Source organism: Anomaloglossus baeobatrachus, chromosome 5 (assembly GCF_048569485.1).
Source record: "Anomaloglossus baeobatrachus isolate aAnoBae1 chromosome 5, aAnoBae1.hap1, whole genome shotgun sequence".
NCBI lineage: Eukaryota > Metazoa > Chordata > Amphibia > Anura > Aromobatidae > Anomaloglossus > Anomaloglossus baeobatrachus.
In genome coordinates, this window is record NC_134357.1 from 286,553,386 (window position 1) to 286,581,329 (window position 27,944).

The 27,944-nt window shown below is 41.2% G+C and overlaps 50 non-coding genes across 50 annotated transcripts; all 50 read left to right on the forward strand.

The window, feature by feature from the left end:
* Positions 1-298: 298 nt before the first annotated feature.
* Positions 299-380, forward strand: TRNAL-AAG (transfer RNA leucine (anticodon AAG)). The gene has a single exon. It is a non-coding gene; the product is annotated as a tRNA-Leu (tRNA).
* Positions 381-865: 485 nt separating this feature from the next.
* On the forward strand, positions 866-947 carry TRNAL-UAG (transfer RNA leucine (anticodon UAG)). The gene has a single exon. It is a non-coding gene; the product is annotated as a tRNA-Leu (tRNA).
* A 445-nt stretch (positions 948-1,392) lies between these two features.
* Positions 1,393-1,474, forward strand: TRNAL-AAG (transfer RNA leucine (anticodon AAG)). The gene has a single exon. It is a non-coding gene; the product is annotated as a tRNA-Leu (tRNA).
* A 485-nt stretch (positions 1,475-1,959) lies between these two features.
* On the forward strand, positions 1,960-2,041 carry TRNAL-UAG (transfer RNA leucine (anticodon UAG)). Its single transcript has one exon. It is a non-coding gene; the product is annotated as a tRNA-Leu (tRNA).
* Positions 2,042-2,486: 445 nt separating this feature from the next.
* TRNAL-AAG (transfer RNA leucine (anticodon AAG)) lies at positions 2,487-2,568 on the forward strand. The gene has a single exon. It is a non-coding gene; the product is annotated as a tRNA-Leu (tRNA).
* A 485-nt stretch (positions 2,569-3,053) lies between these two features.
* On the forward strand, positions 3,054-3,135 carry TRNAL-UAG (transfer RNA leucine (anticodon UAG)). The gene has a single exon. It is a non-coding gene; the product is annotated as a tRNA-Leu (tRNA).
* A 445-nt stretch (positions 3,136-3,580) lies between these two features.
* TRNAL-AAG (transfer RNA leucine (anticodon AAG)) lies at positions 3,581-3,662 on the forward strand. Its single transcript has one exon. It is a non-coding gene; the product is annotated as a tRNA-Leu (tRNA).
* Positions 3,663-4,147: 485 nt separating this feature from the next.
* On the forward strand, positions 4,148-4,229 carry TRNAL-UAG (transfer RNA leucine (anticodon UAG)). Its single transcript has one exon. It is a non-coding gene; the product is annotated as a tRNA-Leu (tRNA).
* A 445-nt stretch (positions 4,230-4,674) lies between these two features.
* On the forward strand, positions 4,675-4,756 carry TRNAL-AAG (transfer RNA leucine (anticodon AAG)). Its single transcript has one exon. It is a non-coding gene; the product is annotated as a tRNA-Leu (tRNA).
* Positions 4,757-5,241: 485 nt separating this feature from the next.
* On the forward strand, positions 5,242-5,323 carry TRNAL-UAG (transfer RNA leucine (anticodon UAG)). Its single transcript has one exon. It is a non-coding gene; the product is annotated as a tRNA-Leu (tRNA).
* A 445-nt stretch (positions 5,324-5,768) lies between these two features.
* TRNAL-AAG (transfer RNA leucine (anticodon AAG)) lies at positions 5,769-5,850 on the forward strand. Its single transcript has one exon. It is a non-coding gene; the product is annotated as a tRNA-Leu (tRNA).
* Positions 5,851-6,335: 485 nt separating this feature from the next.
* Positions 6,336-6,417, forward strand: TRNAL-UAG (transfer RNA leucine (anticodon UAG)). Its single transcript has one exon. It is a non-coding gene; the product is annotated as a tRNA-Leu (tRNA).
* Positions 6,418-6,862: 445 nt separating this feature from the next.
* On the forward strand, positions 6,863-6,944 carry TRNAL-AAG (transfer RNA leucine (anticodon AAG)). The gene has a single exon. It is a non-coding gene; the product is annotated as a tRNA-Leu (tRNA).
* Positions 6,945-7,429: 485 nt separating this feature from the next.
* Positions 7,430-7,511, forward strand: TRNAL-UAG (transfer RNA leucine (anticodon UAG)). The gene has a single exon. It is a non-coding gene; the product is annotated as a tRNA-Leu (tRNA).
* Positions 7,512-7,956: 445 nt separating this feature from the next.
* Positions 7,957-8,038, forward strand: TRNAL-AAG (transfer RNA leucine (anticodon AAG)). The gene has a single exon. It is a non-coding gene; the product is annotated as a tRNA-Leu (tRNA).
* Positions 8,039-8,523: 485 nt separating this feature from the next.
* On the forward strand, positions 8,524-8,605 carry TRNAL-UAG (transfer RNA leucine (anticodon UAG)). The gene has a single exon. It is a non-coding gene; the product is annotated as a tRNA-Leu (tRNA).
* A 1,012-nt stretch (positions 8,606-9,617) lies between these two features.
* Positions 9,618-9,699, forward strand: TRNAL-UAG (transfer RNA leucine (anticodon UAG)). Its single transcript has one exon. It is a non-coding gene; the product is annotated as a tRNA-Leu (tRNA).
* A 445-nt stretch (positions 9,700-10,144) lies between these two features.
* On the forward strand, positions 10,145-10,226 carry TRNAL-AAG (transfer RNA leucine (anticodon AAG)). Its single transcript has one exon. It is a non-coding gene; the product is annotated as a tRNA-Leu (tRNA).
* Positions 10,227-10,711: 485 nt separating this feature from the next.
* TRNAL-UAG (transfer RNA leucine (anticodon UAG)) lies at positions 10,712-10,793 on the forward strand. The gene has a single exon. It is a non-coding gene; the product is annotated as a tRNA-Leu (tRNA).
* A 445-nt stretch (positions 10,794-11,238) lies between these two features.
* On the forward strand, positions 11,239-11,320 carry TRNAL-AAG (transfer RNA leucine (anticodon AAG)). The gene has a single exon. It is a non-coding gene; the product is annotated as a tRNA-Leu (tRNA).
* Positions 11,321-11,805: 485 nt separating this feature from the next.
* On the forward strand, positions 11,806-11,887 carry TRNAL-UAG (transfer RNA leucine (anticodon UAG)). Its single transcript has one exon. It is a non-coding gene; the product is annotated as a tRNA-Leu (tRNA).
* Positions 11,888-12,332: 445 nt separating this feature from the next.
* Positions 12,333-12,414, forward strand: TRNAL-AAG (transfer RNA leucine (anticodon AAG)). The gene has a single exon. It is a non-coding gene; the product is annotated as a tRNA-Leu (tRNA).
* A 485-nt stretch (positions 12,415-12,899) lies between these two features.
* TRNAL-UAG (transfer RNA leucine (anticodon UAG)) lies at positions 12,900-12,981 on the forward strand. The gene has a single exon. It is a non-coding gene; the product is annotated as a tRNA-Leu (tRNA).
* Positions 12,982-13,426: 445 nt separating this feature from the next.
* On the forward strand, positions 13,427-13,508 carry TRNAL-AAG (transfer RNA leucine (anticodon AAG)). The gene has a single exon. It is a non-coding gene; the product is annotated as a tRNA-Leu (tRNA).
* A 485-nt stretch (positions 13,509-13,993) lies between these two features.
* On the forward strand, positions 13,994-14,075 carry TRNAL-UAG (transfer RNA leucine (anticodon UAG)). The gene has a single exon. It is a non-coding gene; the product is annotated as a tRNA-Leu (tRNA).
* Positions 14,076-14,520: 445 nt separating this feature from the next.
* On the forward strand, positions 14,521-14,602 carry TRNAL-AAG (transfer RNA leucine (anticodon AAG)). Its single transcript has one exon. It is a non-coding gene; the product is annotated as a tRNA-Leu (tRNA).
* A 485-nt stretch (positions 14,603-15,087) lies between these two features.
* On the forward strand, positions 15,088-15,169 carry TRNAL-UAG (transfer RNA leucine (anticodon UAG)). Its single transcript has one exon. It is a non-coding gene; the product is annotated as a tRNA-Leu (tRNA).
* A 445-nt stretch (positions 15,170-15,614) lies between these two features.
* On the forward strand, positions 15,615-15,696 carry TRNAL-AAG (transfer RNA leucine (anticodon AAG)). The gene has a single exon. It is a non-coding gene; the product is annotated as a tRNA-Leu (tRNA).
* Positions 15,697-16,181: 485 nt separating this feature from the next.
* TRNAL-UAG (transfer RNA leucine (anticodon UAG)) lies at positions 16,182-16,263 on the forward strand. Its single transcript has one exon. It is a non-coding gene; the product is annotated as a tRNA-Leu (tRNA).
* A 445-nt stretch (positions 16,264-16,708) lies between these two features.
* On the forward strand, positions 16,709-16,790 carry TRNAL-AAG (transfer RNA leucine (anticodon AAG)). The gene has a single exon. It is a non-coding gene; the product is annotated as a tRNA-Leu (tRNA).
* A 485-nt stretch (positions 16,791-17,275) lies between these two features.
* Positions 17,276-17,357, forward strand: TRNAL-UAG (transfer RNA leucine (anticodon UAG)). Its single transcript has one exon. It is a non-coding gene; the product is annotated as a tRNA-Leu (tRNA).
* Positions 17,358-17,802: 445 nt separating this feature from the next.
* On the forward strand, positions 17,803-17,884 carry TRNAL-AAG (transfer RNA leucine (anticodon AAG)). Its single transcript has one exon. It is a non-coding gene; the product is annotated as a tRNA-Leu (tRNA).
* Positions 17,885-18,369: 485 nt separating this feature from the next.
* TRNAL-UAG (transfer RNA leucine (anticodon UAG)) lies at positions 18,370-18,451 on the forward strand. Its single transcript has one exon. It is a non-coding gene; the product is annotated as a tRNA-Leu (tRNA).
* Positions 18,452-18,896: 445 nt separating this feature from the next.
* TRNAL-AAG (transfer RNA leucine (anticodon AAG)) lies at positions 18,897-18,978 on the forward strand. Its single transcript has one exon. It is a non-coding gene; the product is annotated as a tRNA-Leu (tRNA).
* Positions 18,979-19,463: 485 nt separating this feature from the next.
* On the forward strand, positions 19,464-19,545 carry TRNAL-UAG (transfer RNA leucine (anticodon UAG)). Its single transcript has one exon. It is a non-coding gene; the product is annotated as a tRNA-Leu (tRNA).
* A 445-nt stretch (positions 19,546-19,990) lies between these two features.
* On the forward strand, positions 19,991-20,072 carry TRNAL-AAG (transfer RNA leucine (anticodon AAG)). Its single transcript has one exon. It is a non-coding gene; the product is annotated as a tRNA-Leu (tRNA).
* Positions 20,073-20,557: 485 nt separating this feature from the next.
* Positions 20,558-20,639, forward strand: TRNAL-UAG (transfer RNA leucine (anticodon UAG)). The gene has a single exon. It is a non-coding gene; the product is annotated as a tRNA-Leu (tRNA).
* A 445-nt stretch (positions 20,640-21,084) lies between these two features.
* Positions 21,085-21,166, forward strand: TRNAL-AAG (transfer RNA leucine (anticodon AAG)). Its single transcript has one exon. It is a non-coding gene; the product is annotated as a tRNA-Leu (tRNA).
* A 485-nt stretch (positions 21,167-21,651) lies between these two features.
* Positions 21,652-21,733, forward strand: TRNAL-UAG (transfer RNA leucine (anticodon UAG)). The gene has a single exon. It is a non-coding gene; the product is annotated as a tRNA-Leu (tRNA).
* Positions 21,734-22,178: 445 nt separating this feature from the next.
* Positions 22,179-22,260, forward strand: TRNAL-AAG (transfer RNA leucine (anticodon AAG)). Its single transcript has one exon. It is a non-coding gene; the product is annotated as a tRNA-Leu (tRNA).
* A 485-nt stretch (positions 22,261-22,745) lies between these two features.
* On the forward strand, positions 22,746-22,827 carry TRNAL-UAG (transfer RNA leucine (anticodon UAG)). The gene has a single exon. It is a non-coding gene; the product is annotated as a tRNA-Leu (tRNA).
* A 445-nt stretch (positions 22,828-23,272) lies between these two features.
* TRNAL-AAG (transfer RNA leucine (anticodon AAG)) lies at positions 23,273-23,354 on the forward strand. Its single transcript has one exon. It is a non-coding gene; the product is annotated as a tRNA-Leu (tRNA).
* Positions 23,355-23,839: 485 nt separating this feature from the next.
* Positions 23,840-23,921, forward strand: TRNAL-UAG (transfer RNA leucine (anticodon UAG)). The gene has a single exon. It is a non-coding gene; the product is annotated as a tRNA-Leu (tRNA).
* A 445-nt stretch (positions 23,922-24,366) lies between these two features.
* TRNAL-AAG (transfer RNA leucine (anticodon AAG)) lies at positions 24,367-24,448 on the forward strand. The gene has a single exon. It is a non-coding gene; the product is annotated as a tRNA-Leu (tRNA).
* Positions 24,449-24,933: 485 nt separating this feature from the next.
* On the forward strand, positions 24,934-25,015 carry TRNAL-UAG (transfer RNA leucine (anticodon UAG)). The gene has a single exon. It is a non-coding gene; the product is annotated as a tRNA-Leu (tRNA).
* A 445-nt stretch (positions 25,016-25,460) lies between these two features.
* On the forward strand, positions 25,461-25,542 carry TRNAL-AAG (transfer RNA leucine (anticodon AAG)). Its single transcript has one exon. It is a non-coding gene; the product is annotated as a tRNA-Leu (tRNA).
* Positions 25,543-26,027: 485 nt separating this feature from the next.
* TRNAL-UAG (transfer RNA leucine (anticodon UAG)) lies at positions 26,028-26,109 on the forward strand. The gene has a single exon. It is a non-coding gene; the product is annotated as a tRNA-Leu (tRNA).
* A 445-nt stretch (positions 26,110-26,554) lies between these two features.
* Positions 26,555-26,636, forward strand: TRNAL-AAG (transfer RNA leucine (anticodon AAG)). The gene has a single exon. It is a non-coding gene; the product is annotated as a tRNA-Leu (tRNA).
* A 485-nt stretch (positions 26,637-27,121) lies between these two features.
* TRNAL-UAG (transfer RNA leucine (anticodon UAG)) lies at positions 27,122-27,203 on the forward strand. The gene has a single exon. It is a non-coding gene; the product is annotated as a tRNA-Leu (tRNA).
* A 445-nt stretch (positions 27,204-27,648) lies between these two features.
* Positions 27,649-27,730, forward strand: TRNAL-AAG (transfer RNA leucine (anticodon AAG)). The gene has a single exon. It is a non-coding gene; the product is annotated as a tRNA-Leu (tRNA).
* Positions 27,731-27,944: the final 214 nt, after the last annotated feature.

Consider the following 27,944-nt stretch of genomic DNA (forward strand, 5'->3'; position numbering starts at 1 on the left):
AAGGCTGCAGTCTCTTTGGGTGTGTGGGCTTGAATCCCTCTGCTGCCACCTCCACTACCTCTGAGGTTTTCAAATTCTTATCTCATGTAGCTTAATGATTTGCTTACTTTTAAATGAGCTTATCCTTTAATCTTTTCATATGATACTTGTACATTTTGATGTTTAGGAAAAGACAATTCTCAGAATTATTGCTTTGTCCTGTTGGAGAGAGATATGCCCGTTAGCACACATACACTACTTTAAAATAAAATCAGCTATACTTCCCTTACTCCAAGGACATTTTATCGCTTTTCACCCAGGTAGCATGGCCGAGCGGTCTAAGGCGCTGGATTAAGGCTCCAGTCTCTTTGGAGGCGTGGGTTCAAATCCCACTGCTGCCAGCTTTTGCAGTCAGGAAGTTCATGAAAAGTCGAATTTAATAGTAGATTGGGTTGTGCAAAGAACAATCTTGTGATGATGATCAAATTAGGTAAATCAGTGAGTTTTCAGAAATACCTGAACAGTTTTGCTATTTAATGGAGCAAGCATTTGCAGTGTCATGGTCGTGGAGTCTAGATGTGCTGGATTAAGGCTGCAGTCTCTTTGGGTGTGTGGGCTTGAATCCCTCTGCTGCCACCTCCACTACCTCTGAGGTTTTCAAATTCTTATCTCATGTAGCTTAATGATTTGCTTACTTTTAAATGAGCTTATCCTTTAATCTTTTCATATGATACTTGTACATTTTGATGTTTAGGAAAAGACAATTCTCAGAATTATTGCTTTGTCCTGTTGGAGAGAGATATGCCCGTTAGCACACATACACTACTTTAAAATAAAATCAGCTATACTTCCCTTACTCCAAGGACATTTTATCGCTTTTCACCCAGGTAGCATGGCCGAGCGGTCTAAGGCGCTGGATTTAGGCTCCAGTCTCTTTGGAGGCGTGGGTTCAAATCCCACTGCTGCCAGCTTTTAGTGTTGGGCAAAGAACAATCTTGTGACGATTAGCAAATTAGGTAAATCAGTGAGTTTTCAGAAATACCTTGACTGTGTCAGTATGGAATCGAGGAAGCATTTGCAGCAACATGGTTCGTGGGGTCTAGATGTGCTGGTTTAAGGTTGCAGTCTCTTTGGGTGTGTGGGTTTGAATCCCGCTGGTGCCACTCTTACTACCTCGGAGGTTTTCAAATTCTTATCTCATGTAGCGTAATGATTTGCTTACTTTTTACTGAGCTTATCCTTTAATCTTTTCATATGATACTTGTATATTTTGATGTTTAGGAAAAGACAATTCTCAGAATTATTGCTTTGTCTTTTTGGAGAGTGATATGCCCATTACCACACATACACTACTTTAAAATGAAATCAGCTATACTTGCCTTACTCCAAGGAAGTTGACACGGCTGTCATCCAGGTAGCATGGCCGAGCGGTCTAAGGCGCTGGATTAAGGCTCCAGTCTCTTTGGAGGCGTGGGTTCAAATCCCACTGCTGCCAGCTTTTGCAGTCAGGAAGTTCATGAAAAGTCGAATTTAATAGTAGATTGGGTTGTGCAAAGAACAATCTTGTGATGATGATCAAATTAGGTAAATCAGTGAGTTTTCAGAAATACCTGAACAGTTTTGCTATTTAATGGAGCAAGCATTTGCAGTGTCATGGTCGTGGAGTCTAGATGTGCTGGATTAAGGCTGCAGTCTCTTTGGGTGTGTGGGCTTGAATCCCTCTGCTGCCACCTCCACTACCTCTGAGGTTTTCAAATTCTTATCTCATGTAGCTTAATGATTTGCTTACTTTTAAATGAGCTTATCCTTTAATCTTTTCATATGATACTTGTACATTTTGATGTTTAGGAAAAGACAATTCTCAGAATTATTGCTTTGTCCTGTTGGAGAGAGATATGCCCGTTAGCACACATACACTACTTTAAAATAAAATCAGCTATACTTCCCTTACTCCAAGGACATTTTATCGCTTTTCACCCAGGTAGCATGGCCGAGCGGTCTAAGGCGCTGGATTTAGGCTCCAGTCTCTTTGGAGGCGTGGGTTCAAATCCCACTGCTGCCAGCTTTTAGTGTTGGGCAAAGAACAATCTTGTGACGATTAGCAAATTAGGTAAATCAGTGAGTTTTCAGAAATACCTTGACTGTGTCAGTATGGAATCGAGGAAGCATTTGCAGCAACATGGTTCGTGGGGTCTAGATGTGCTGGTTTAAGGTTGCAGTCTCTTTGGGTGTGTGGGTTTGAATCCCGCTGGTGCCACTCTTACTACCTCGGAGGTTTTCAAATTCTTATCTCATGTAGCGTAATGATTTGCTTACTTTTTACTGAGCTTATCCTTTAATCTTTTCATATGATACTTGTATATTTTGATGTTTAGGAAAAGACAATTCTCAGAATTATTGCTTTGTCTTTTTGGAGAGTGATATGCCCATTACCACACATACACTACTTTAAAATGAAATCAGCTATACTTGCCTTACTCCAAGGAAATTGACACGGCTGTCATCCAGGTAGCATGGCCGAGCGGTCTAAGGCGCTGGATTAAGGCTCCAGTCTCTTTGGAGGCGTGGGTTCAAATCCCACTGCTGCCAGCTTTTGCAGTCAGGAAGTTCATGAAAAGTCGAATTTAATAGTAGATTGGGTTGTGCAAAGAACAATCTTGTGATGATGATCAAATTAGGTAAATCAGTGAGTTTTCAGAAATACCTGAACAGTTTTGCTATTTAATGGAGCAAGCATTTGCAGTGTCATGGTCGTGGAGTCTAGATGTGCTGGATTAAGGCTGCAGTCTCTTTGGGTGTGTGGGCTTGAATCCCTCTGCTGCCACCTCCACTACCTCTGAGGTTTTCAAATTCTTATCTCATGTAGCTTAATGATTTGCTTACTTTTAAATGAGCTTATCCTTTAATCTTTTCATATGATACTTGTACATTTTGATGTTTAGGAAAAGACAATTCTCAGAATTATTGCTTTGTCCTGTTGGAGAGAGATATGCCCGTTAGCACACATACACTACTTTAAAATAAAATCAGCTATACTTCCCTTACTCCAAGGACATTTTATCGCTTTTCACCCAGGTAGCATGGCCGAGCGGTCTAAGGCGCTGGATTTAGGCTCCAGTCTCTTTGGAGGCGTGGGTTCAAATCCCACTGCTGCCAGCTTTTAGTGTTGGGCAAAGAACAATCTTGTGACGATTAGCAAATTAGGTAAATCAGTGAGTTTTCAGAAATACCTTGACTGTGTCAGTATGGAATCGAGGAAGCATTTGCAGCAACATGGTTCGTGGGGTCTAGATGTGCTGGTTTAAGGTTGCAGTCTCTTTGGGTGTGTGGGTTTGAATCCCGCTGGTGCCACTCTTACTACCTCGGAGGTTTTCAAATTCTTATCTCATGTAGCGTAATGATTTGCTTCCTTTTTACTGAGCTTATCCTTTAATCTTTTCATATGATACTTGTATATTTTGATGTTTAGGAAAAGACAATTCTCAGAATTATTGCTTTGTCTTTTTGGAGAGTGATATGCCCATTACCACACATACACTACTTTAAAATGAAATCAGCTATACTTGCCTTACTCCAAGGAAGTTGACACGGCTGTCATCCAGGTAGCATGGCCGAGCGGTCTAAGGCGCTGGATTAAGGCTCCAGTCTCTTTGGAGGCGTGGGTTCAAATCCCACTGCTGCCAGCTTTTGCAGTCAGGAAGTTCATGAAAAGTCGAATTTAATAGTAGATTGGGTTGTGCAAAGAACAATCTTGTGATGATGATCAAATTAGGTAAATCAGTGAGTTTTCAGAAATACCTGAACAGTTTTGCTATTTAATGGAGCAAGCATTTGCAGTGTCATGGTCGTGGAGTCTAGATGTGCTGGATTAAGGCTGCAGTCTCTTTGGGTGTGTGGGCTTGAATCCCTCTGCTGCCACCTCCACTACCTCTGAGGTTTTCAAATTCTTATCTCATGTAGCTTAATGATTTGCTTACTTTTAAATGAGCTTATCCTTTAATCTTTTCATATGATACTTGTACATTTTGATGTTTAGGAAAAGACAATTCTCAGAATTATTGCTTTGTCCTGTTGGAGAGAGATATGCCCGTTAGCACACATACACTACTTTAAAATAAAATCAGCTATACTTCCCTTACTCCAAGGACATTTTATCGCTTTTCACCCAGGTAGCATGGCCGAGCGGTCTAAGGCGCTGGATTTAGGCTCCAGTCTCTTTGGAGGCGTGGGTTCAAATCCCACTGCTGCCAGCTTTTAGTGTTGGGCAAAGAACAATCTTGTGACGATTAGCAAATTAGGTAAATCAGTGAGTTTTCAGAAATACCTTGACTGTGTCAGTATGGAATCGAGGAAGCATTTGCAGCAACATGGTTCGTGGGGTCTAGATGTGCTGGTTTAAGGTTGCAGTCTCTTTGGGTGTGTGGGTTTGAATCCCGCTGGTGCCACTCTTACTACCTCGGAGGTTTTCAAATTCTTATCTCATGTAGCGTAATGATTTGCTTACTTTTTACTGAGCTTATCCTTTAATCTTTTCATATGATACTTGTATATTTTGATGTTTAGGAAAAGACAATTCTCAGAATTATTGCTTTGTCTTTTTGGAGAGTGATATGCCCATTACCACACATACACTACTTTAAAATGAAATCAGCTATACTTGCCTTACTCCAAGGAAGTTGACACGGCTGTCATCCAGGTAGCATGGCCGAGCGGTCTAAGGCGCTGGATTAAGGCTCCAGTCTCTTTGGAGGCGTGGGTTCAAATCCCACTGCTGCCAGCTTTTGCAGTCAGGAAGTTCATGAAAAGTCGAATTTAATAGTAGATTGGGTTGTGCAAAGAACAATCTTGTGATGATGATCAAATTAGGTAAATCAGTGAGTTTTCAGAAATACCTGAACAGTTTTGCTATTTAATGGAGCAAGCATTTGCAGTGTCATGGTCGTGGAGTCTAGATGTGCTGGATTAAGGCTGCAGTCTCTTTGGGTGTGTGGGCTTGAATCCCTCTGCTGCCACCTCCACTACCTCTGAGGTTTTCAAATTCTTATCTCATGTAGCTTAATGATTTGCTTACTTTTAAATGAGCTTATCCTTTAATCTTTTCATATGATACTTGTACATTTTGATGTTTAGGAAAAGACAATTCTCAGAATTATTGCTTTGTCCTGTTGGAGAGAGATATGCCCGTTAGCACACATACACTACTTTAAAATAAAATCAGCTATACTTCCCTTACTCCAAGGACATTTTATCGCTTTTCACCCAGGTAGCATGGCCGAGCGGTCTAAGGCGCTGGATTTAGGCTCCAGTCTCTTTGGAGGCGTGGGTTCAAATCCCACTGCTGCCAGCTTTTAGTGTTGGGCAAAGAACAATCTTGTGACGATTAGCAAATTAGGTAAATCAGTGAGTTTTCAGAAATACCTTGACTGTGTCAGTATGGAATCGAGGAAGCATTTGCAGCAACATGGTTCGTGGGGTCTAGATGTGCTGGTTTAAGGTTGCAGTCTCTTTGGGTGTGTGGGTTTGAATCCCGCTGGTGCCACTCTTACTACCTCGGAGGTTTTCAAATTCTTATCTCATGTAGCGTAATGATTTGCTTACTTTTTACTGAGCTTATCCTTTAATCTTTTCATATGATACTTGTATATTTTGATGTTTAGGAAAAGACAATTCTCAGAATTATTGCTTTGTCTTTTTGGAGAGTGATATGCCCATTACCACACATACACTACTTTAAAATGAAATCAGCTATACTTGCCTTACTCCAAGGAAGTTGACACGGCTGTCATCCAGGTAGCATGGCCGAGCGGTCTAAGGCGCTGGATTAAGGCTCCAGTCTCTTTGGAGGCGTGGGTTCAAATCCCACTGCTGCCAGCTTTTGCAGTCAGGAAGTTCATGAAAAGTCGAATTTAATAGTAGATTGGGTTGTGCAAAGAACAATCTTGTGATGATGATCAAATTAGGTAAATCAGTGAGTTTTCAGAAATACCTGAACAGTTTTGCTATTTAATGGAGCAAGCATTTGCAGTGTCATGGTCGTGGAGTCTAGATGTGCTGGATTAAGGCTGCAGTCTCTTTGGGTGTGTGGGCTTGAATCCCTCTGCTGCCACCTCCACTACCTCTGAGGTTTTCAAATTCTTATCTCATGTAGCTTAATGATTTGCTTACTTTTAAATGAGCTTATCCTTTAATCTTTTCATATGATACTTGTACATTTTGATGTTTAGGAAAAGACAATTCTCAGAATTATTGCTTTGTCCTGTTGGAGAGAGATATGCCCGTTAGCACACATACACTACTTTAAAATAAAATCAGCTATACTTCCCTTACTCCAAGGACATTTTATCGCTTTTCACCCAGGTAGCATGGCCGAGCGGTCTAAGGCGCTGGATTTAGGCTCCAGTCTCTTTGGAGGCGTGGGTTCAAATCCCACTGCTGCCAGCTTTTAGTGTTGGGCAAAGAACAATCTTGTGACGATTAGCAAATTAGGTAAATCAGTGAGTTTTCAGAAATACCTTGACTGTGTCAGTATGGAATCGAGGAAGCATTTGCAGCAACATGGTTCGTGGGGTCTAGATGTGCTGGTTTAAGGTTGCAGTCTCTTTGGGTGTGTGGGTTTGAATCCCGCTGGTGCCACTCTTACTACCTCGGAGGTTTTCAAATTCTTATCTCATGTAGCGTAATGATTTGCTTACTTTTTACTGAGCTTATCCTTTAATCTTTTCATATGATACTTGTATATTTTGATGTTTAGGAAAAGACAATTCTCAGAATTATTGCTTTGTCTTTTTGGAGAGTGATATGCCCATTACCACACATACACTACTTTAAAATGAAATCAGCTATACTTGCCTTACTCCAAGGAAGTTGACACGGCTGTCATCCAGGTAGCATGGCCGAGCGGTCTAAGGCGCTGGATTAAGGCTCCAGTCTCTTTGGAGGCGTGGGTTCAAATCCCACTGCTGCCAGCTTTTGCAGTCAGGAAGTTCATGAAAAGTCGAATTTAATAGTAGATTGGGTTGTGCAAAGAACAATCTTGTGATGATGATCAAATTAGGTAAATCAGTGAGTTTTCAGAAATACCTGAACAGTTTTGCTATTTAATGGAGCAAGCATTTGCAGTGTCATGGTCGTGGAGTCTAGATGTGCTGGATTAAGGCTGCAGTCTCTTTGGGTGTGTGGGCTTGAATCCCTCTGCTGCCACCTCCACTACCTCTGAGGTTTTCAAATTCTTATCTCATGTAGCTTAATGATTTGCTTACTTTTAAATGAGCTTATCCTTTAATCTTTTCATATGATACTTGTACATTTTGATGTTTAGGAAAAGACAATTCTCAGAATTATTGCTTTGTCCTGTTGGAGAGAGATATGCCCGTTAGCACACATACACTACTTTAAAATAAAATCAGCTATACTTCCCTTACTCCAAGGACATTTTATCGCTTTTCACCCAGGTAGCATGGCCGAGCGGTCTAAGGCGCTGGATTTAGGCTCCAGTCTCTTTGGAGGCGTGGGTTCAAATCCCACTGCTGCCAGCTTTTAGTGTTGGGCAAAGAACAATCTTGTGACGATTAGCAAATTAGGTAAATCAGTGAGTTTTCAGAAATACCTTGACTGTGTCAGTATGGAATCGAGGAAGCATTTGCAGCAACATGGTTCGTGGGGTCTAGATGTGCTGGTTTAAGGTTGCAGTCTCTTTGGGTGTGTGGGTTTGAATCCCGCTGGTGCCACTCTTACTACCTCGGAGGTTTTCAAATTCTTATCTCATGTAGCGTAATGATTTGCTTACTTTTTACTGAGCTTATCCTTTAATCTTTTCATATGATACTTGTATATTTTGATGTTTAGGAAAAGACAATTCTCAGAATTATTGCTTTGTCTTTTTGGAGAGTGATATGCCCATTACCACACATACACTACTTTAAAATGAAATCAGCTATACTTGCCTTACTCCAAGGAAGTTGACACGGCTGTCATCCAGGTAGCATGGCCGAGCGGTCTAAGGCGCTGGATTAAGGCTCCAGTCTCTTTGGAGGCGTGGGTTCAAATCCCACTGCTGCCAGCTTTTGCAGTCAGGAAGTTCATGAAAAGTCGAATTTAATAGTAGATTGGGTTGTGCAAAGAACAATCTTGTGATGATGATCAAATTAGGTAAATCAGTGAGTTTTCAGAAATACCTGAACAGTTTTGCTATTTAATGGAGCAAGCATTTGCAGTGTCATGGTCGTGGAGTCTAGATGTGCTGGATTAAGGCTGCAGTCTCTTTGGGTGTGTGGGCTTGAATCCCTCTGCTGCCACCTCCACTACCTCTGAGGTTTTCAAATTCTTATCTCATGTAGCTTAATGATTTGCTTACTTTTAAATGAGCTTATCCTTTAATCTTTTCATATGATACTTGTACATTTTGATGTTTAGGAAAAGACAATTCTCAGAATTATTGCTTTGTCCTGTTGGAGAGAGATATGCCCGTTAGCACACATACACTACTTTAAAATAAAATCAGCTATACTTCCCTTACTCCAAGGACATTTTATCGCTTTTCACCCAGGTAGCATGGCCGAGCGGTCTAAGGCGCTGGATTTAGGCTCCAGTCTCTTTGGAGGCGTGGGTTCAAATCCCACTGCTGCCAGCTTTTAGTGTTGGGCAAAGAACAATCTTGTGACGATTAGCAAATTAGGTAAATCAGTGAGTTTTCAGAAATACCTTGACTGTGTCAGTATGGAATCGAGGAAGCATTTGCAGCAACATGGTTCGTGGGGTCTAGATGTGCTGGTTTAAGGTTGCAGTCTCTTTGGGTGTGTGGGTTTGAATCCCGCTGGTGCCACTCTTACTACCTCGGAGGTTTTCAAATTCTTATCTCATGTAGCGTAATGATTTGCTTACTTTTTACTGAGCTTATCCTTTAATCTTTTCATATGATACTTGTATATTTTGATGTTTAGGAAAAGACAATTCTCAGAATTATTGCTTTGTCTTTTTGGAGAGTGATATGCCCATTACCACACATACACTACTTTAAAATGAAATCAGCTATACTTGCCTTACTCCAAGGAAGTTGACACGGCTGTCATCCAGGTAGCATGGCCGAGCGGTCTAAGGCACTGGATTAAGGCTCCAGTCTCTTTGGAGGCGTGGGTTCAAATCCCACTGCTGCCAGCTTTTGCAGTCAGGAAGTTCATGAAAAGTCGAATTTAATAGTAGATTGGGTTGTGCAAAGAACAATCTTGTGATGATGATCAAATTAGGTAAATCAGTGAGTTTTCAGAAATACCTGAACAGTTTTGCTATTTAATGGAGCAAGCATTTGCAGTGTCATGGTCGTGGAGTCTAGATGTGCTGGATTAAGGCTGCAGTCTCTTTGGGTGTGTGGGCTTGAATCCCTCTGCTGCCACCTCCACTACCTCTGAGGTTTTCAAATTCTTATCTCATGTAGCTTAATGATTTGCTTACTTTTAAATGAGCTTATCCTTTAATCTTTTCATATGATACTTGTACATTTTGATGTTTAGGAAAAGACAATTCTCAGAATTATTGCTTTGTCCTGTTGGAGAGAGATATGCCCGTTAGCACACATACACTACTTTAAAATAAAATCAGCTATACTTCCCTTACTCCAAGGACATTTTATCGCTTTTCACCCAGGTAGCATGGCCGAGCGGTCTAAGGCGCTGGATTTAGGCTCCAGTCTCTTTGGAGGCGTGGGTTCAAATCCCACTGCTGCCAGCTTTTAGTGTTGGGCAAAGAACAATCTTGTGACGATTAGCAAATTAGGTAAATCAGTGAGTTTTCAGAAATACCTTGACTGTGTCAGTATGGAATCGAGGAAGCATTTGCAGCAACATGGTTCGTGGGGTCTAGATGTGCTGGTTTAAGGTTGCAGTCTCTTTGGGTGTGTGGGTTTGAATCCCGCTGGTGCCACTCTTACTACCTCGGAGGTTTTCAAATTCTTATCTCATGTAGCGTAATGATTTGCTTACTTTTTACTGAGCTTATCCTTTAATCTTTTCATATGATACTTGTATATTTTGATGTTTAGGAAAAGACAATTCTCAGAATTATTGCTTTGTCTTTTTGGAGAGTGATATGCCCATTACCACACATACACTACTTTAAAATGAAATCAGCTATACTTGCCTTACTCCAAGGAAGTTGACACAGCTGTCATCCAGGTAGCATGGCCGAGCGGTCTAAGGCGCTGGATTAAGGCTCCAGTCTCTTTGGAGGCGTGGGTTCAAATCCCACTGCTGCCAGCTTTTGCAGTCAGGAAGTTCATGAAAAGTCGAATTTAATAGTAGATTGGGTTGTGCAAAGAACAATCTTGTGATGATGATCAAATTAGGTAAATCAGTGAGTTTTCAGAAATACCTGAACAGTTTTGCTATTTAATGGAGCAAGCATTTGCAGTGTCATGGTCGTGGAGTCTAGATGTGCTGGATTAAGGCTGCAGTCTCTTTGGGTGTGTGGGCTTGAATCCCTCTGCTGCCACCTCCACTACCTCTGAGGTTTTCAAATTCTTATCTCATGTAGCTTAACGATTTGCTTACTTTTAAATGAGCTTATCCTTTAATCTTTTCATATGATACTTGTACATTTTGATGTTTAGGAAAAGACAATTCTCAGAATTATTGCTTTGTCCTGTTGGAGAGAGATATGCCCGTTAGCACACATACACTACTTTAAAATAAAATCAGCTATACTTCCCTTACTCCAAGGACATTTTATCGCTTTTCACCCAGGTAGCATGGCCGAGCGGTCTAAGGCGCTGGATTTAGGCTCCAGTCTCTTTGGAGGCGTGGGTTCAAATCCCACTGCTGCCAGCTTTTAGTGTTGGGCAAAGAACAATCTTGTGACGATTAGCAAATTAGGTAAATCAGTGAGTTTTCAGAAATACCTTGACTGTGTCAGTATGGAATCGAGGAAGCATTTGCAGCAACATGGTTCGTGGGGTCTAGATGTGCTGGTTTAAGGTTGCAGTCTCTTTGGGTGTGTGGGTTTGAATCCCGCTGGTGCCACTCTTACTACCTCGGAGGTTTTCAAATTCTTATCTCATGTAGCGTAATGATTTGCTTACTTTTTACTGAGCTTATCCTTTAATCTTTTCATATGATACTTGTATATTTTGATGTTTAGGAAAAGACAATTCTCAGAATTATTGCTTTGTCTTTTTGGAGAGTGATATGCCCATTACCACACATACACTACTTTAAAATGAAATCAGCTATACTTGCCTTACTCCAAGGAAGTTGACACGGCTGTCATCCAGGTAGCATGGCCGAGCGGTCTAAGGCGCTGGATTAAGGCTCCAGTCTCTTTGGAGGCGTGGGTTCAAATCCCACTGCTGCCAGCTTTTGCAGTCAGGAAGTTCATGAAAAGTCGAATTTAATAGTAGATTGGGTTGTGCAAAGAACAATCTTGTGATGATGATCAAATTAGGTAAATCAGTGAGTTTTCAGAAATACCTGAACAGTTTTGCTATTTAATGGAGCAAGCATTTGCAGTGTCATGGTCGTGGAGTCTAGATGTGCTGGATTAAGGCTGCAGTCTCTTTGGGTGTGTGGGCTTGAATCCCTCTGCTGCCACCTCCACTACCTCTGAGGTTTTCAAATTCTTATCTCATGTAGCTTAATGATTTGCTTACTTTTAAATGAGCTTATCCTTTAATCTTTTCATATGATACTTGTACATTTTGATGTTTAGGAAAAGACAATTCTCAGAATTATTGCTTTGTCCTGTTGGAGAGAGATATGCCCGTTAGCACACACACACTACTTTAAAATAAAATCAGCTATACTTCCCTTACTCCAAGGACATTTTATCGCTTTTCACCCAGGTAGCATGGCCGAGCGGTCTAAGGCGCTGGATTTAGGCTCCAGTCTCTTTGGAGGCGTGGGTTCAAATCCCACTGCTGCCAGCTTTTAGTGTTGGGCAAAGAACAATCTTGTGACGATTAGCAAATTAGGTAAATCAGTGAGTTTTCAGAAATACCTTGACTGTGTCAGTATGGAATCGAGGAAGCATTTGCAGCAACATGGTTCGTGGGGTCTAGATGTGCTGGTTTAAGGTTGCAGTCTCTTTGGGTGTGTGGGTTTGAATCCCGCTGGTGCCACTCTTACTACCTCGGAGGTTTTCAAATTCTTATCTCATGTAGCGTAATGATTTGCTTACTTTTTACTGAGCTTATCCTTTAATCTTTTCATATGATACTTGTATATTTTGATGTTTAGGAAAAGACAATTCTCAGAATTATTGCTTTGTCTTTTTGGAGAGTGATATGCCCATTACCACACATACACTACTTTAAAATGAAATCAGCTATACTTGCCTTACTCCAAGGAAGTTGACACGGCTGTCATCCAGGTAGCATGGCCGAGCGGTCTAAGGCGCTGGATTAAGGCTCCAGTCTCTTTGGAGGCGTGGGTTCAAATCCCACTGCTGCCAGCTTTTGCAGTCAGGAAGTTCATGAAAAGTCGAATTTAATAGTAGATTGGGTTGTGCAAAGAACAATCTTGTGATGATGATCAAATTAGGTAAATCAGTGAGTTTTCAGAAATACCTGAACAGTTTTGCTATTTAATGGAGCAAGCATTTGCAGTGTCATGGTCGTGGAGTCTAGATGTGCTGGATTAAGGCTGCAGTCTCTTTGGGTGTGTGGGCTTGAATCCCTCTGCTGCCACCTCCACTACCTCTGAGGTTTTCAAATTCTTATCTCATGTAGCTTAATGATTTGCTTACTTTTAAATGAGCTTATCCTTTAATCTTTTCATATGATACTTGTACATTTTGATGTTTAGGAAAAGACAATTCTCAGAATTATTGCTTTGTCCTGTTGGAGAGAGATATGCCCGGTAGCACACATACACTACTTTAAAATAAAATCAGCTATACTTCCCTTACTCCAAGGACATTTTATCGCTTTTCACCCAGGTAGCATGGCCGAGCGGTCTAAGGCGCTGGATTTAGGCTCCAGTCTCTTTGGAGGCGTGGGTTCAAATCCCACTGCTGCCAGCTTTTAGTGTTGGGCAAAGAACAATCTTGTGACGATTAGCAAATTAGGTAAATCAGTGAGTTTTCAGAAATACCTTGACTGTGTCAGTATGGAATCAAGGAAGCATTTGCAGCAACATGGTTCGTGGGGTCTAGATGTGCTGGTTTAAGGTTGCAGTCTCTTTGGGTGTGTGGGTTTGAATCCCGCTGGTGCCACTCTTACTACCTCGGAGGTTTTCAAATTCTTATCTCATGTAGCGTAATGATTTGCTTACTTTTTACTGAGCTTATCCTTTAATCTTTTCATATGATACTTGTATATTTTGATGTTTAGGAAAAGACAATTCTCAGAATTATTGCTTTGTCTTTTTGGAGAGTGATATGCCCATTACCACACATACACTACTTTAAAATGAAATCAGCTATACTTGCCTTACTCCAAGGAAGTTGACACGGCTGTCATCCAGGTAGCATGGCCGAGCGGTCTAAGGCGCTGGATTAAGGCTCCAGTCTCTTTGGAGGCGTGGGTTCAAATCCCACTGCTGCCAGCTTTTGCAGTCAGGAAGTTCATGAAAAGTCGAATTTAATAGTAGATTGGGTTGTGCAAAGAACAATCTTGTGATGATGATCAAATTAGGTAAATCAGTGAGTTTTCAGAAATACCTGAACAGTTTTGCTATTTAATGGAGCAAGCATTTGCAGTGTCATGGTCGTGGAGTCTAGATGTGCTGGATTAAGGCTGCAGTCTCTTTGGGTGTGTGGGCTTGAATCCCTCTGCTGCCACCTCCACTACCTCTGAGGTTTTCAAATTCTTATCTCATGTAGCTTAATGATTTGCTTACTTTTAAATGAGCTTATCCTTTAATCTTTTCATATGATACTTGTACATTTTGATGTTTAGGAAAAGACAATTCTCAGAATTATTGCTTTGTCCTGTTGGAGAGAGATATGCCCGTTAGCACACATACACTACTTTAAAATAAAATCAGCTATACTTCCCTTACTCCAAGGACATTTTATCGCTTTTCACCCAGGTAGCATGGCCGAGCGGTCTAAGGCGCTGGATTTAGGCTCCAGTCTCTTTGGAGGCGTGGGTTCAAATCCCACTGCTGCCAGCTTTTAGTGTTGGGCAAAGAACAATCTTGTGACGATTAGCAAATTAGGTAAATCAGTGAGTTTTCAGAAATACCTTGACTGTGTCAGTATGGAATCGAGGAAGCATTTGCAGCAACATGGTTCGTGGGGTCTAGATGTGCTGGTTTAAGGTTGCAGTCTCTTTGGGTGTGTGGGTTTGAATCCCGCTGGTGCCACTCTTACTACCTCGGAGGTTTTCAAATTCTTATCTCATGTAGCGTAATGATTTGCTTACTTTTTACTGAGCTTATCCTTTAATCTTTTCATATGATACTTGTATATTTTGATGTTTAGGAAAAGACAATTCTCAGAATTATTGCTTTGTCTTTTTGGAGAGTGATATGCCCATTACCACACATACACTACTTTAAAATGAAATCAGCTATACTTGCCTTACTCCAAGGAAGTTGACACGGCTGTCATCCAGGTAGCATGGCCGAGCGGTCTAAGGCGCTGGATTAAGGCTCCAGTCTCTTTGGAGGCGTGGGTTCAAATCCCACTGCTGCCAGCTTTTGCAGTCAGGAAGTTCATGAAAAGTCGAATTTAATAGTAGATTGGGTTGTGCAAAGAACAATCTTGTGATGATGATCAAATTAGGTAAATCAGTGAGTTTTCAGAAATACCTGAACAGTTTTGCTATTTAATGGAGCAAGCATTTGCAGTGTCATGGTCGTGGAGTCTAGATGTGCTGGATTAAGGCTGCAGTCTCTTTGGGTGTGTGGGCTTGAATCCCTCTGCTGCCACCTCCACTACCTCTGAGGTTTTCAAATTCTTATCTCATGTAGCTTAATGATTTGCTTACTTTTAAATGAGCTTATCCTTTAATCTTTTCATATGATACTTGTACATTTTGATGTTTAGGAAAAGACAATTCTCAGAATTATTGCTTTGTCCTGTTGGAGAGAGATATGCCCGTTAGCACACACACACTACTTTAAAATAAAATCAGCTATACTTCCCTTACTCCAAGGACATTTTATCGCTTTTCACCCAGGTAGCATGGCCGAGCGGTCTAAGGCGCTGGATTTAGGCTCCAGTCTCTTTGGAGGCGTGGGTTCAAATCCCACTGCTGCCAGCTTTTAGTGTTGGGCAAAGAACAATCTTGTGACGATTAGCAAATTAGGTAAATCAGTGAGTTTTCAGAAATACCTTGACTGTGTCAGTATGGAATCGAGGAAGCATTTGCAGCAACATGGTTCGTGGGGTCTAGATGTGCTGGTTTAAGGTTGCAGTCTCTTTGGGTGTGTGGGTTTGAATCCCGCTGGTGCCACTCTTACTACCTCGGAGGTTTTCAAATTCTTATCTCATGTAGCGTAATGATTTGCTTACTTTTTACTGAGCTTATCCTTTAATCTTTTCATATGATACTTGTATATTTTGATGTTTAGGAAAAGACAATTCTCAGAATTATTGCTTTGTCTTTTTGGAGAGTGATATGCCCATTACCACACATACACTACTTTAAAATGAAATCAGCTATACTTGCCTTACTCCAAGGAAGTTGACACGGCTGTCATCCAGGTAGCATGGCCGAGCGGTCTAAGGCGCTGGATTAAGGCTCCAGTCTCTTTGGAGGCGTGGGTTCAAATCCCACTGCTGCCAGCTTTTGCAGTCAGGAAGTTCATGAAAAGTCGAATTTAATAGTAGATTGGGTTGTGCAAAGAACAATCTTGTGATGATGATCAAATTAGGTAAATCAGTGAGTTTTCAGAAATACCTGAACAGTTTTGCTATTTAATGGAGCAAGCATTTGCAGTGTCATGGTCGTGGAGTCTAGATGTGCTGGATTAAGGCTGCAGTCTCTTTGGGTGTGTGGGCTTGAATCCCTCTGCTGCCACCTCCACTACCTCTGAGGTTTTCAAATTCTTATCTCATGTAGCTTAATGATTTGCTTACTTTTAAATGAGCTTATCCTTTAATCTTTTCATATGATACTTGTACATTTTGATGTTTAGGAAAAGACAATTCTCAGAATTATTGCTTTGTCCTGTTGGAGAGAGATATGCCCGTTAGCACACATACACTACTTTAAAATAAAATCAGCTATACTTCCCTTACTCCAAGGACATTTTATCGCTTTTCACCCAGGTAGCATGGCCGAGCGGTCTAAGGCGCTGGATTTAGGCTCCAGTCTCTTTGGAGGCGTGGGTTCAAATCCCACTGCTGCCAGCTTTTAGTGTTGGGCAAAGAACAATCTTGTGACGATTAGCAAATTAGGTAAATCAGTGAGTTTTCAGAAATACCTTGACTGTGTCAGTATGGAATCGAGGAAGCATTTGCAGCAACATGGTTCGTGGGGTCTAGATGTGCTGGTTTAAGGTTGCAGTCTCTTTGGGTGTGTGGGTTTGAATCCCGCTGGTGCCACTCTTACTACCTCGGAGGTTTTCAAATTCTTATCTCATGTAGCGTAATGATTTGCTTACTTTTTACTGAGCTTATCCTTTAATCTTTTCATATGATACTTGTATATTTTGATGTTTAGGAAAAGACAATTCTCAGAATTATTGCTTTGTCTTTTTGGAGAGTGATATGCCCATTACCACACATACACTACTTTAAAATGAAATCAGCTATACTTGCCTTACTCCAAGGAAGTTGACACGGCTGTCATCCAGGTAGCATGGCCGAGCGGTCTAAGGCGCTGGATTAAGGCTCCAGTCTCTTTGGAGGCGTGGGTTCAAATCCCACTGCTGCCAGCTTTTGCAGTCAGGAAGTTCATGAAAAGTCGAATTTAATAGTAGATTGGGTTGTGCAAAGAACAATCTTGTGATGATGATCAAATTAGGTAAATCAGTGAGTTTTCAGAAATACCTGAACAGTTTTGCTATTTAATGGAGCAAGCATTTGCAGTGTCATGGTCGTGGAGTCTAGATGTGCTGGATTAAGGCTGCAGTCTCTTTGGGTGTGTGGGCTTGAATCCCTCTGCTGCCACCTCCACTACCTCTGAGGTTTTCAAATTCTTATCTCATGTAGCTTAATGATTTGCTTACTTTTAAATGAGCTTATCCTTTAATCTTTTCATATGATACTTGTACATTTTGATGTTTAGGAAAAGACAATTCTCAGAATTATTGCTTTGTCCTGTTGGAGAGAGATATGCCCGTTAGCACACATACACTACTTTAAAATAAAATCAGCTATACTTCCCTTACTCCAAGGACATTTTATCGCTTTTCACCCAGGTAGCATGGCCGAGCGGTCTAAGGCGCTGGATTTAGGCTCCAGTCTCTTTGGAGGCGTGGGTTCAAATCCCACTGCTGCCAGCTTTTAGTGTTGGGCAAAGAACAATCTTGTGACGATTAGCAAATTAGGTAAATCAGTGAGTTTTCAGAAATACCTTGACTGTGTCAGTATGGAATCGAGGAAGCATTTGCAGCAACATGGTTCGTGGGGTCTAGATGTGCTGGTTTAAGGTTGCAGTCTCTTTGGGTGTGTGGGTTTGAATCCCGCTGGTGCCACTCTTACTACCTCGGAGGTTTTCAAATTCTTATCTCATGTAGCGTAATGATTTGCTTACTTTTTACTGAGCTTATCCTTTAATCTTTTCATATGATACTTGTATATTTTGATGTTTAGGAAAAGACAATTCTCAGAATTATTGCTTTGTCTTTTTGGAGAGTGATATGCCCATTACCACACATACACTACTTTAAAATGAAATCAGCTATACTTGCCTTACTCCAAGGAAGTTGACACGGCTGTCATCCAGGTAGCATGGCCGAGCGGTCTAAGGCGCTGGATTAAGGCTCCAGTCTCTTTGGAGGCGTGGGTTCAAATCCCACTGCTGCCAGCTTTTGCAGTCAGGAAGTTCATGAAAAGTCGAATTTAATAGTAGATTGGGTTGTGCAAAGAACAATCTTGTGATGATGATCAAATTAGGTAAATCAGTGAGTTTTCAGAAATACCTGAACAGTTTTGCTATTTAATGGAGCAAGCATTTGCAGTGTCATGGTCGTGGAGTCTAGATGTGCTGGATTAAGGCTGCAGTCTCTTTGGGTGTGTGGGCTTGAATCCCTCTGCTGCCACCTCCACTACCTCTGAGGTTTTCAAATTCTTATCTCATGTAGCTTAATGATTTGCTTACTTTTAAATGAGCTTATCCTTTAATCTTTTCATATGATACTTGTACATTTTGATGTTTAGGAAAAGACAATTCTCAGAATTATTGCTTTGTCCTGTTGGAGAGAGATATGCCCGTTAGCACACATACACTACTTTAAAATAAAATCAGCTATACTTCCCTTACTCCAAGGACATTTTATCGCTTTTCACCCAGGTAGCATGGCCGAGCGGTCTAAGGCGCTGGATTTAGGCTCCAGTCTCTTTGGAGGCGTGGGTTCAAATCCCACTGCTGCCAGCTTTTAGTGTTGGGCAAAGAACAATCTTGTGACGATTAGCAAATTAGGTAAATCAGTGAGTTTTCAGAAATACCTTGACTGTGTCAGTATGGAATCGAGGAAGCATTTGCAGCAACATGGTTCGTGGGGTCTAGATGTGCTGGTTTAAGGTTGCAGTCTCTTTGGGTGTGTGGGTTTGAATCCCGCTGGTGCCACTCTTACTACCTCGGAGGTTTTCAAATTCTTATCTCATGTAGCGTAATGATTTGCTTACTTTTTACTGAGCTTATCCTTTAATCTTTTCATATGATACTTGTATATTTTGATGTTTAGGAAAAGACAATTCTCAGAATTATTGCTTTGTCTTTTTGGAGAGTGATATGCCCATTACCACACATACACTACTTTAAAATGAAATCAGCTATACTTGCCTTACTCCAAGGAAGTTGACACGGCTGTCATCCAGGTAGCATGGCCGAGCGGTCTAAGGCGCTGGATTAAGGCTCCAGTCTCTTTGGAGGCGTGGGTTCAAATCCCACTGCTGCCAGCTTTTGCAGTCAGGAAGTTCATGAAAAGTCGAATTTAATAGTAGATTGGGTTGTGCAAAGAACAATCTTGTGATGATGATCAAATTAGGTAAATCAGTGAGTTTTCAGAAATACCTGAACAGTTTTGCTATTTAATGGAGCAAGCATTTGCAGTGTCATGGTCGTGGAGTCTAGATGTGCTGGATTAAGGCTGCAATCTCTTTGGGTGTGTGGGCTTGAATCCCTCTGCTGCCACCTCCACTACCTCTGAGGTTTTCAAATTCTTATCTCATGTAGCTTAATGATTTGCTTACTTTTAAATGAGCTTATCCTTTAATCTTTTCATATGATACTTGTACATTTTGATGTTTAGGAAAAGACAATTCTCAGAATTATTGCTTTGTCCTGTTGGAGAGAGATATGCCCGTTAGCACACATACACTACTTTAAAATAAAATCAGCTATACTTCCCTTACTCCAAGGACATTTTATCGCTTTTCACCCAGGTAGCATGGCCGAGCGGTCTAAGGCGCTGGATTTAGGCTCCAGTCTCTTTGGAGGCGTGGGTTCAAATCCCACTGCTGCCAGCTTTTAGTGTTGGGCAAAGAACAATCTTGTGACGATTAGCAAATTAGGTAAATCAGTGAGTTTTCAGAAATACCTGGACTGTGTCAGTATGGAATCGAGGAAGCATTTGCAGCAACATGGTTCGTGGGGTCTAGATGTGCTGGTTTAAGGTTGCAGTCTCTTTGGGTGTGTGGGTTTGAATCCCGCTGGTGCCACTCTTACTACCTCGGAGGTTTTCAAATTCTTATCTCATGTAGCGTAATGATTTGCTTACTTTTTACTGAGCTTATCCTTTAATCTTTTCATATGATACTTGTATATTTTGATGTTTAGGAAAAGACAATTCTCAGAATTATTGCTTTGTCTTTTTGGAGAGTGATATGCCCATTACCACACATACACTACTTTAAAATGAAATCAGCTATACTTGCCTTACTCCAAGGAAGTTGACACGGCTGTCATCCAGGTAGCATGGCCGAGCGGTCTAAGGCGCTGGATTAAGGCTCCAGTCTCTTTGGAGGCGTGGGTTCAAATCCCACTGCTGCCAGCTTTTGCAGTCAGGAAGTTCATGAAAAGTCGAATTTAATAGTAGATTGGGTTGTGCAAAGAACAATCTTGTGATGATGATCAAATTAGGTAAATCAGTGAGTTTTCAGAAATACCTGAACAGTTTTGCTATTTAATGGAGCAAGCATTTGCAGTGTCATGGTCGTGGAGTCTAGATGTGCTGGATTAAGGCTGCAGTCTCTTTGGGTGTGTGGGCTTGAATCCCTCTGCTGCCACCTCCACTACCTCTGAGGTTTTCAAATTCTTATCTCATGTAGCTTAATGATTTGCTTACTTTTAAATGAGCTTATCCTTTAATCTTTTCATATGATACTTGTACATTTTGATGTTTAGGAAAAGACAATTCTCAGAATTATTGCTTTGTCCTGTTGGAGAGAGATATGCCCGTTAGCACACATACACTACTTTAAAATAAAATCAGCTATACTTCCCTTACTCCAAGGACATTTTATCGCTTTTCACCCAGGTAGCATGGCCGAGCGGTCTAAGGCGCTGGATTTAGGCTCCAGTCTCTTTGGAGGCGTGGGTTCAAATCCCACTGCTGCCAGCTTTTAGTGTTGGGCAAAGAACAATCTTGTGACGATTAGCAAATTAGGTAAATCAGTGAGTTTTCAGAAATACCTTGACTGTGTCAGTATGGAATCGAGGAAGCATTTGCAGCAACATGGTTCGTGGGGTCTAGATGTGCTGGTTTAAGGTTGCAGTCTCTTTGGGTGTGTGGGTTTGAATCCCGCTGGTGCCACTCTTACTACCTCGGAGGTTTTCAAATTCTTATCTCATGTAGCGTAATGATTTGCTTACTTTTTACTGAGCTTATCCTTTAATCTTTTCATATGATACTTGTATATTTTGATGTTTAGGAAAAGACAATTCTCAGAATTATTGCTTTGTCTTTTTGGAGAGTGATATGCCCATTACCACACATACACTACTTTAAAATGAAATCAGCTATACTTGCCTTACTCCAAGGAAGTTGACACGGCTGTCATCCAGGTAGCATGGCCGAGCGGTCTAAGGCGCTGGATTAAGGCTCCAGTCTCTTTGGAGGCGTGGGTTCAAATCCCACTGCTGCCAGCTTTTGCAGTCAGGAAGTTCATGAAAAGTCGAATTTAATAGTAGATTGGGTTGTGCAAAGAACAATCTTGTGATGATGATCAAATTAGGTAAATCAGTGAGTTTTCAGAAATACCTGAACAGTTTTGCTATTTAATGGAGCAAGCATTTGCAGTGTCATGGTCGTGGAGTCTAGATGTGCTGGATTAAGGCTGCAGTCTCTTTGGGTGTGTGGGCTTGAATCCCTCTGCTGCCACCTCCACTACCTCTGAGGTTTTCAAATTCTTATCTCATGTAGCTTAATGATTTGCTTACTTTTAAATGAGCTTATCCTTTAATCTTTTCATATGATACTTGTACATTTTGATGTTTAGGAAAAGACAATTCTCAGAATTATTGCTTTGTCCTGTTGGAGAGAGATATGCCCGTTAGCACACATACACTACTTTAAAATAAAATCAGCTATACTTCCCTTACTCCAAGGACATTTTATCGCTTTTCACCCAGGTAGCATGGCCGAGCGGTCTAAGGCGCTGGATTTAGGCTCCAGTCTCTTTGGAGGCGTGGGTTCAAATCCCACTGCTGCCAGCTTTTAGTGTTGGGCAAAGAACAATCTTGTGACGATTAGCAAATTAGGTAAATCAGTGAGTTTTCAGAAATACCTTGACTGTGTCAGTATGGAATCGAGGAAGCATTTGCAGCAACATGGTTCGTGGGGTCTAGATGTGCTGGTTTAAGGTTGCAGTCTCTTTGGGTGTGTGGGTTTGAATCCCGCTGGTGCCACTCTTACTACCTCGGAGGTTTTCAAATTCTTATCTCATGTAGCGTAATGATTTGCTTACTTTTTACTGAGCTTATCCTTTAATCTTTTCATATGATACTTGTATATTTTGATGTTTAGGAAAAGACAATTCTCAGAATTATTGCTTTGTCTTTTTGGAGAGTGATATGCCCATTACCACACATACACTACTTTAAAATGAAATCAGCTATACTTGCCTTACTCCAAGGAAGTTGACACGGCTGTCATCCAGGTAGCATGGCCGAGCGGTCTAAGGCGCTGGATTAAGGCTCCAGTCTCTTTGGAGGCGTGGGTTCAAATCCCACTGCTGCCAGCTTTTGCAGTCAGGAAGTTCATGAAAAGTCGAATTTAATAGTAGATTGGGTTGTGCAAAGAACAATCTTGTGATGATGATCAAATTAGGTAAATCAGTGAGTTTTCAGAAATACCTGAACAGTTTTGCTATTTAATGGAGCAAGCATTTGCAGTGTCATGGTCGTGGAGTCTAGATGTGCTGGATTAAGGCTGCAGTCTCTTTGGGTGTGTGGGCTTGAATCCCTCTGCTGCCACCTCCACTACCTCTGAGGCTTTCAAATTCTTATCTCATGTAGCTTAATGATTTGCTTACTTTTAAATGAGCTTATCCTTTAATCTTTTCATATGATACTTGTACATTTTGATGTTTAGGAAAAGACAATTCTCAGAATTATTGCTTTGTCCTGTTGGAGAGAGATATGCCCGTTAGCACACATACACTACTTTAAAATAAAATCAGCTATACTTCCCTTACTCCAAGGACATTTTATCGCTTTTCACCCAGGTAGCATGGCCGAGCGGTCTAAGGCGCTGGATTTAGGCTCCAGTCTCTTTGGAGGCGTGGGTTCAAATCCCACTGCTGCCAGCTTTTAGTGTTGGGCAAAGAACAATCTTGTGACGATTAGCAAATTAGGTAAATCAGTGAGTTTTCAGAAATACCTTGACTGTGTCAGTATGGAATCGAGGAAGCATTTGCAGCAACATGGTTCGTGGGGTCTAGATGTGCTGGTTTAAGGTTGCAGTCTCTTTGGGTGTGTGGGTTTGAATCCCGCTGGTGCCACTCTTACTACCTCGGAGGTTTTCAAATTCTTATCTCATGTAGCGTAATGATTTGCTTACTTTTTACTGAGCTTATCCTTTAATCTTTTCATATGATACTTGTATATTTTGATGTTTAGGAAAAGACAATTCTCAGAATTATTGCTTTGTCTTTTTGGAGAGTGATATGCCCATTACCACACATACACTACTTTAAAATGAAATCAGCTATACTTGCCTTACTCCAAGGAAGTTGACACGGCTGTCATCCAGGTAGCATGGCCGAGCGGTCTAAGGCGCTGGATTAAGGCTCCAGTCTCTTTGGAGGCGTGGGTTCAAATCCCACTGCTGCCAGCTTTTGCAGTCAGGAAGTTCATGAAAAGTCGAATTTAATAGTAGATTGGGTTGTGCAAAGAACAATCTTGTGATGATGATCAAATTAGGTAAATCAGTGAGTTTTCAGAAATACCTGAACAGTTTTGCTATTTAATGGAGCAAGCATTTGCAGTGTCATGGTCGTGGAGTCTAGATGTGCTGGATTAAGGCTGCAGTCTCTTTGGGTGTGTGGGCTTGAATCCCTCTGCTGCCACCTCCACTACCTCTGAGGTTTTCAAATTCTTATCTCATGTAGCTTAATGATTTGCTTACTTTTAAATGAGCTTATCCTTTAATCTTTTCATATGATACTTGTACATTTTGATGTTTAGGAAAAGACAATTCTCAGAATTATTGCTTTGTCCTGTTGGAGAGAGATATGCCCGTTAGCACACATACACTACTTTAAAATAAAATCAGCTATACTTCCCTTACTCCAAGGACATTTTATCGCTTTTCACCCAGGTAGCATGGCCGAGCGGTCTAAGGCGCTGGATTTAGGCTCCAGTCTCTTTGGAGGCGTGGGTTCAAATCCCACTGCTGCCAGCTTTTAGTGTTGGGCAAAGAACAATCTTGTGACGATTAGCAAATTAGGTAAATCAGTGAGTTTTCAGAAATACCTTGACTGTGTCAGTATGGAATCGAGGAAGCATTTGCAGCAACATGGTTCGTGGGGTCTAGATGTGCTGGTTTAAGGTTGCAGTCTCTTTGGGTGTGTGGGTTTGAATCCCGCTGGTGCCACTCTTACTACCTCGGAGGTTTTCAAATTCTTATCTCATGTAGCGTAATGATTTGCTTACTTTTTACTGAGCTTATCCTTTAATCTTTTCATATGATACTTGTATATTTTGATGTTTAGGAAAAGACAATTCTCAGAATTATTGCTTTGTCTTTTTGGAGAGTGATATGCCCATTACCACACATACACTACTTTAAAATGAAATCAGCTATACTTGCCTTACTCCAAGGAAGTTGACACGGCTTTCATCCAGGTAGCATGGCCGAGCGGTCTAAGGCGCTGGATTAAGGCTCCAGTCTCTTTGGAGGCGTGGGTTCAAATCCCACTGCTGCCAGCTTTTGCAGTCAGGAAGTTCATGAAAAGTCGAATTTAATAGTAGATTGGGTTGTGCAAAGAACAATCTTGTGATGATGATCAAATTAGGTAAATCAGTGAGTTTTCAGAAATACCTGAACAGTTTTGCTATTTAATGGAGCAAGCATTTGCAGTGTCATGGTCGTGGAGTCTAGATGTGCTGGATTAAGGCTGCAGTCTCTTTGGGTGTGTGGGCTTGAATCCCTCTGCTGCCACCTCCACTACCTCTGAGGTTTTCAAATTCTTATCTCATGTAGCTTAATGATTTGCTTACTTTTAAATGAGCTTATCCTTTAATCTTTTCATATGATACTTGTACATTTTGATGTTTAGGAAAAGACAATTCTCAGAATTATTGCTTTGTCCTGTTGGAGAGAGATATGCCCGTTAGCACACATACACTACTTTAAAATAAAATCAGCTATACTTCCCTTACTCCAAGGACATTTTATCGCTTTTCACCCAGGTAGCATGGCCGAGCGGTCTAAGGCGCTGGATTTAGGCTCCAGTCTCTTTGGAGGCGTGGGTTCAAATCCCACTGCTGCCAGCTTTTAGTGTTGGGCAAAGAACAATCTTGTGACGATTAGCAAATTAGGTAAATCAGTGAGTTTTCAGAAATACCTTGACTGTGTCAGTATGGAATCGAGGAAGCATTTGCAGCAACATGGTTCGTGGGGTCTAGATGTGCTGGTTTAAGGTTGCAGTCTCTTTGGGTGTGTGGGTTTGAATCCCGCTGGTGCCACTCTTACTACCTCGGAGGTTTTCAAATTCTTATCTCATGTAGCGTAATGATTTGCTTACTTTTTACTGAGCTTATCCTTTAATCTTTTCATATGATACTTGTATATTTTGATGTTTAGGAAAAGACAATTCTCAGAATTATTGCTTTGTCTTTTTGGAGAGTGATATGCCCATTACCACACATACACTACTTTAAAATGAAATCAGCTATACTTGCCTTACTCCAAGGAAGTTGACACAGCTGTCATCCAGGTAGCATGGCCGAGCGGTCTAAGGCGCTGGATTAAGGCTCCAGTCTCTTTGGAGGCGTGGGTTCAAATCCCACTGCTGCCAGCTTTTGCAGTCAGGAAGTTCATGAAAAGTCGAATTTAATAGTAGATTGGGTTGTGCAAAGAACAATCTTGTGATGATGATCAAATTAGGTAAATCAGTGAGTTTTCAGAAATACCTGAACAGTTTTGCTATTTAATGGAGCAAGCATTTGCAGTGTCATGGTCGTGGAGTCTAGATGTGCTGGATTAAGGCTGCAGTCTCTTTGGGTGTGTGGGCTTGAATCCCTCTGCTGCCACCTCCACTACCTCTGAGGTTTTCAAATTCTTATCTCATGTAGCTTAATGATTTGCTTACTTTTAAATGAGCTTATCCTTTAATCTTTTCATATGATACTTGTACATTTTGATGTTTAGGAAAAGACAATTCTCAGAATTATTGCTTTGTCCTGTTGGAGAGAGATATGCCCGTTAGCACACATACACTACTTTAAAATAAAATCAGCTATACTTCCCTTACTCCAAGGACATTTTATCGCTTTTCACCCAGGTAGCATGGCCGAGCGGTCTAAGGCGCTGGATTTAGGCTCCAGTCTCTTTGGAGGCGTGGGTTCAAATCCCACTGCTGCCAGCTTTTAGTGTTGGGCAAAGAACAATCTTGTGACGATTAGCAAATTAGGTAAATCAGTGAGTTTTCAGAAATACCTTGACTGTGTCAGTATGGAATCGAGGAAGCATTTGCAGCAACATGGTTCGTGGGGTCTAGATGTGCTGGTTTAAGGTTGCAGTCTCTTTGGGTGTGTGGGTTTGAATCCCGCTGGTGCCACTCTTACTACCTCGGAGGTTTTCAAATTCTTATCTCATGTAGCGTAATGATTTGCTTACTTTTTACTGAGCTTATCCTTTAATCTTTTCATATGATACTTGTATATTTTGATGTTTAGGAAAAGACAATTCTCAGAATTATTGCTTTGTCTTTTTGGAGAGTGATATGCCCATTACCACACATACACTACTTTAAAATGAAATCAGCTATACTTGCCTTACTCCAAGGAAGTTGACACGGCTGTCATCCAGGTAGCATGGCCGAGCGGTCTAAGGCGCTGGATTAAGGCTCCAGTCTCTTTGGAGGCGTGGGTTCAAATCCCACTGCTGCCAGCTTTTGCAGTCAGGAAGTTCATGAAAAGTCGAATTTAATAGTAGATTGGGTTGTGCAAAGAACAATCTTGTGATGATGATCAAATTAGGTAAATCAGTGAGTTTTCAGAAATACCTGAACAGTTTTGCTATTTAATGGAGCAAGCATTTGCAGTGTCATGGTCGTGGAGTCTAGATGTGCTGGATTAAGGCTGCAGTCTCTTTGGGTGTGTGGGCTTGAATCCCTCTGCTGCCACCTCCACTACCTCTGAGGTTTTCAAATTCTTATCTCATGTAGCTTAATGATTTGCTTACTTTTAAATGAGCTTATCCTTTAATCTTTTCATATGATACTTGTACATTTTGATGTTTAGGAAAAGACAATTCTCAGAATTATTGCTTTGTCCTGTTGGAGAGAGATATGCCCGTTAGCACACATACACTACTTTAAAATAAAATCAGCTATACTTCCCTTACTCCAAGGACATTTTATCGCTTTTCACCCAGGTAGCATGGCCGAGCGGTCTAAGGCGCTGGATTTAGGCTCCAGTCTCTTTGGAGGCGTGGGTTCAAATCCCACTGCTGCCAGCTTTTAGTGTTGGGCAAAGAACAATCTTGTGACGATTAGCAAATTAGGTAAATCAGTGAGTTTTCAGAAATACCTTGACTGTGTCAGTATGGAATCGAGGAAGCATTTGCAGCAACATGGTTCGTGGGGTCTAGATGTGCTGGTTTAAGGTTGCAGTCTCTTTGGGTGTGTGGGTTTGAATCCCGCTGGTGCCACTCTTACTACCTCGGAGGTTTTCAAATTCTTATCTCATGTAGCGTAATGATTTGCTTACTTTTTACTGAGCTTATCCTTTAATCTTTTCATATGATACTTGTATATTTTGATGTTTAGGAAAAGACAATTCTCAGAATTATTGCTTTGTCTTTTTGGAGAGTGATATGCCCATTACCACACATACACTACTTTAAAATGAAATCAGCTATACTTGCCTTACTCCAAGGAAGTTGACACGGCTGTCATCCAGGTAGCATGGCCGAGCGGTCTAAGGCGCTGGATTAAGGCTCCAGTCTCTTTGGAGGCGTGGGTTCAAATCCCACTGCTGCCAGCTTTTGCAGTCAGGAAGTTCATGAAAAGTCGAATTTAATAGTAGATTGGGTTGTGCAAAGAACAATCTTGTGATGATGATCAAATTAGGTAAATCAGTGAGTTTTCAGAAATACCTGAACAGTTTTGCTATTTAATGGAGCAAGCATTTGCAGTGTCATGGTCGTGGAGTCTAGATGTGCTGGATTAAGGCTGCAGTCTCTTTGGGTGTGTGG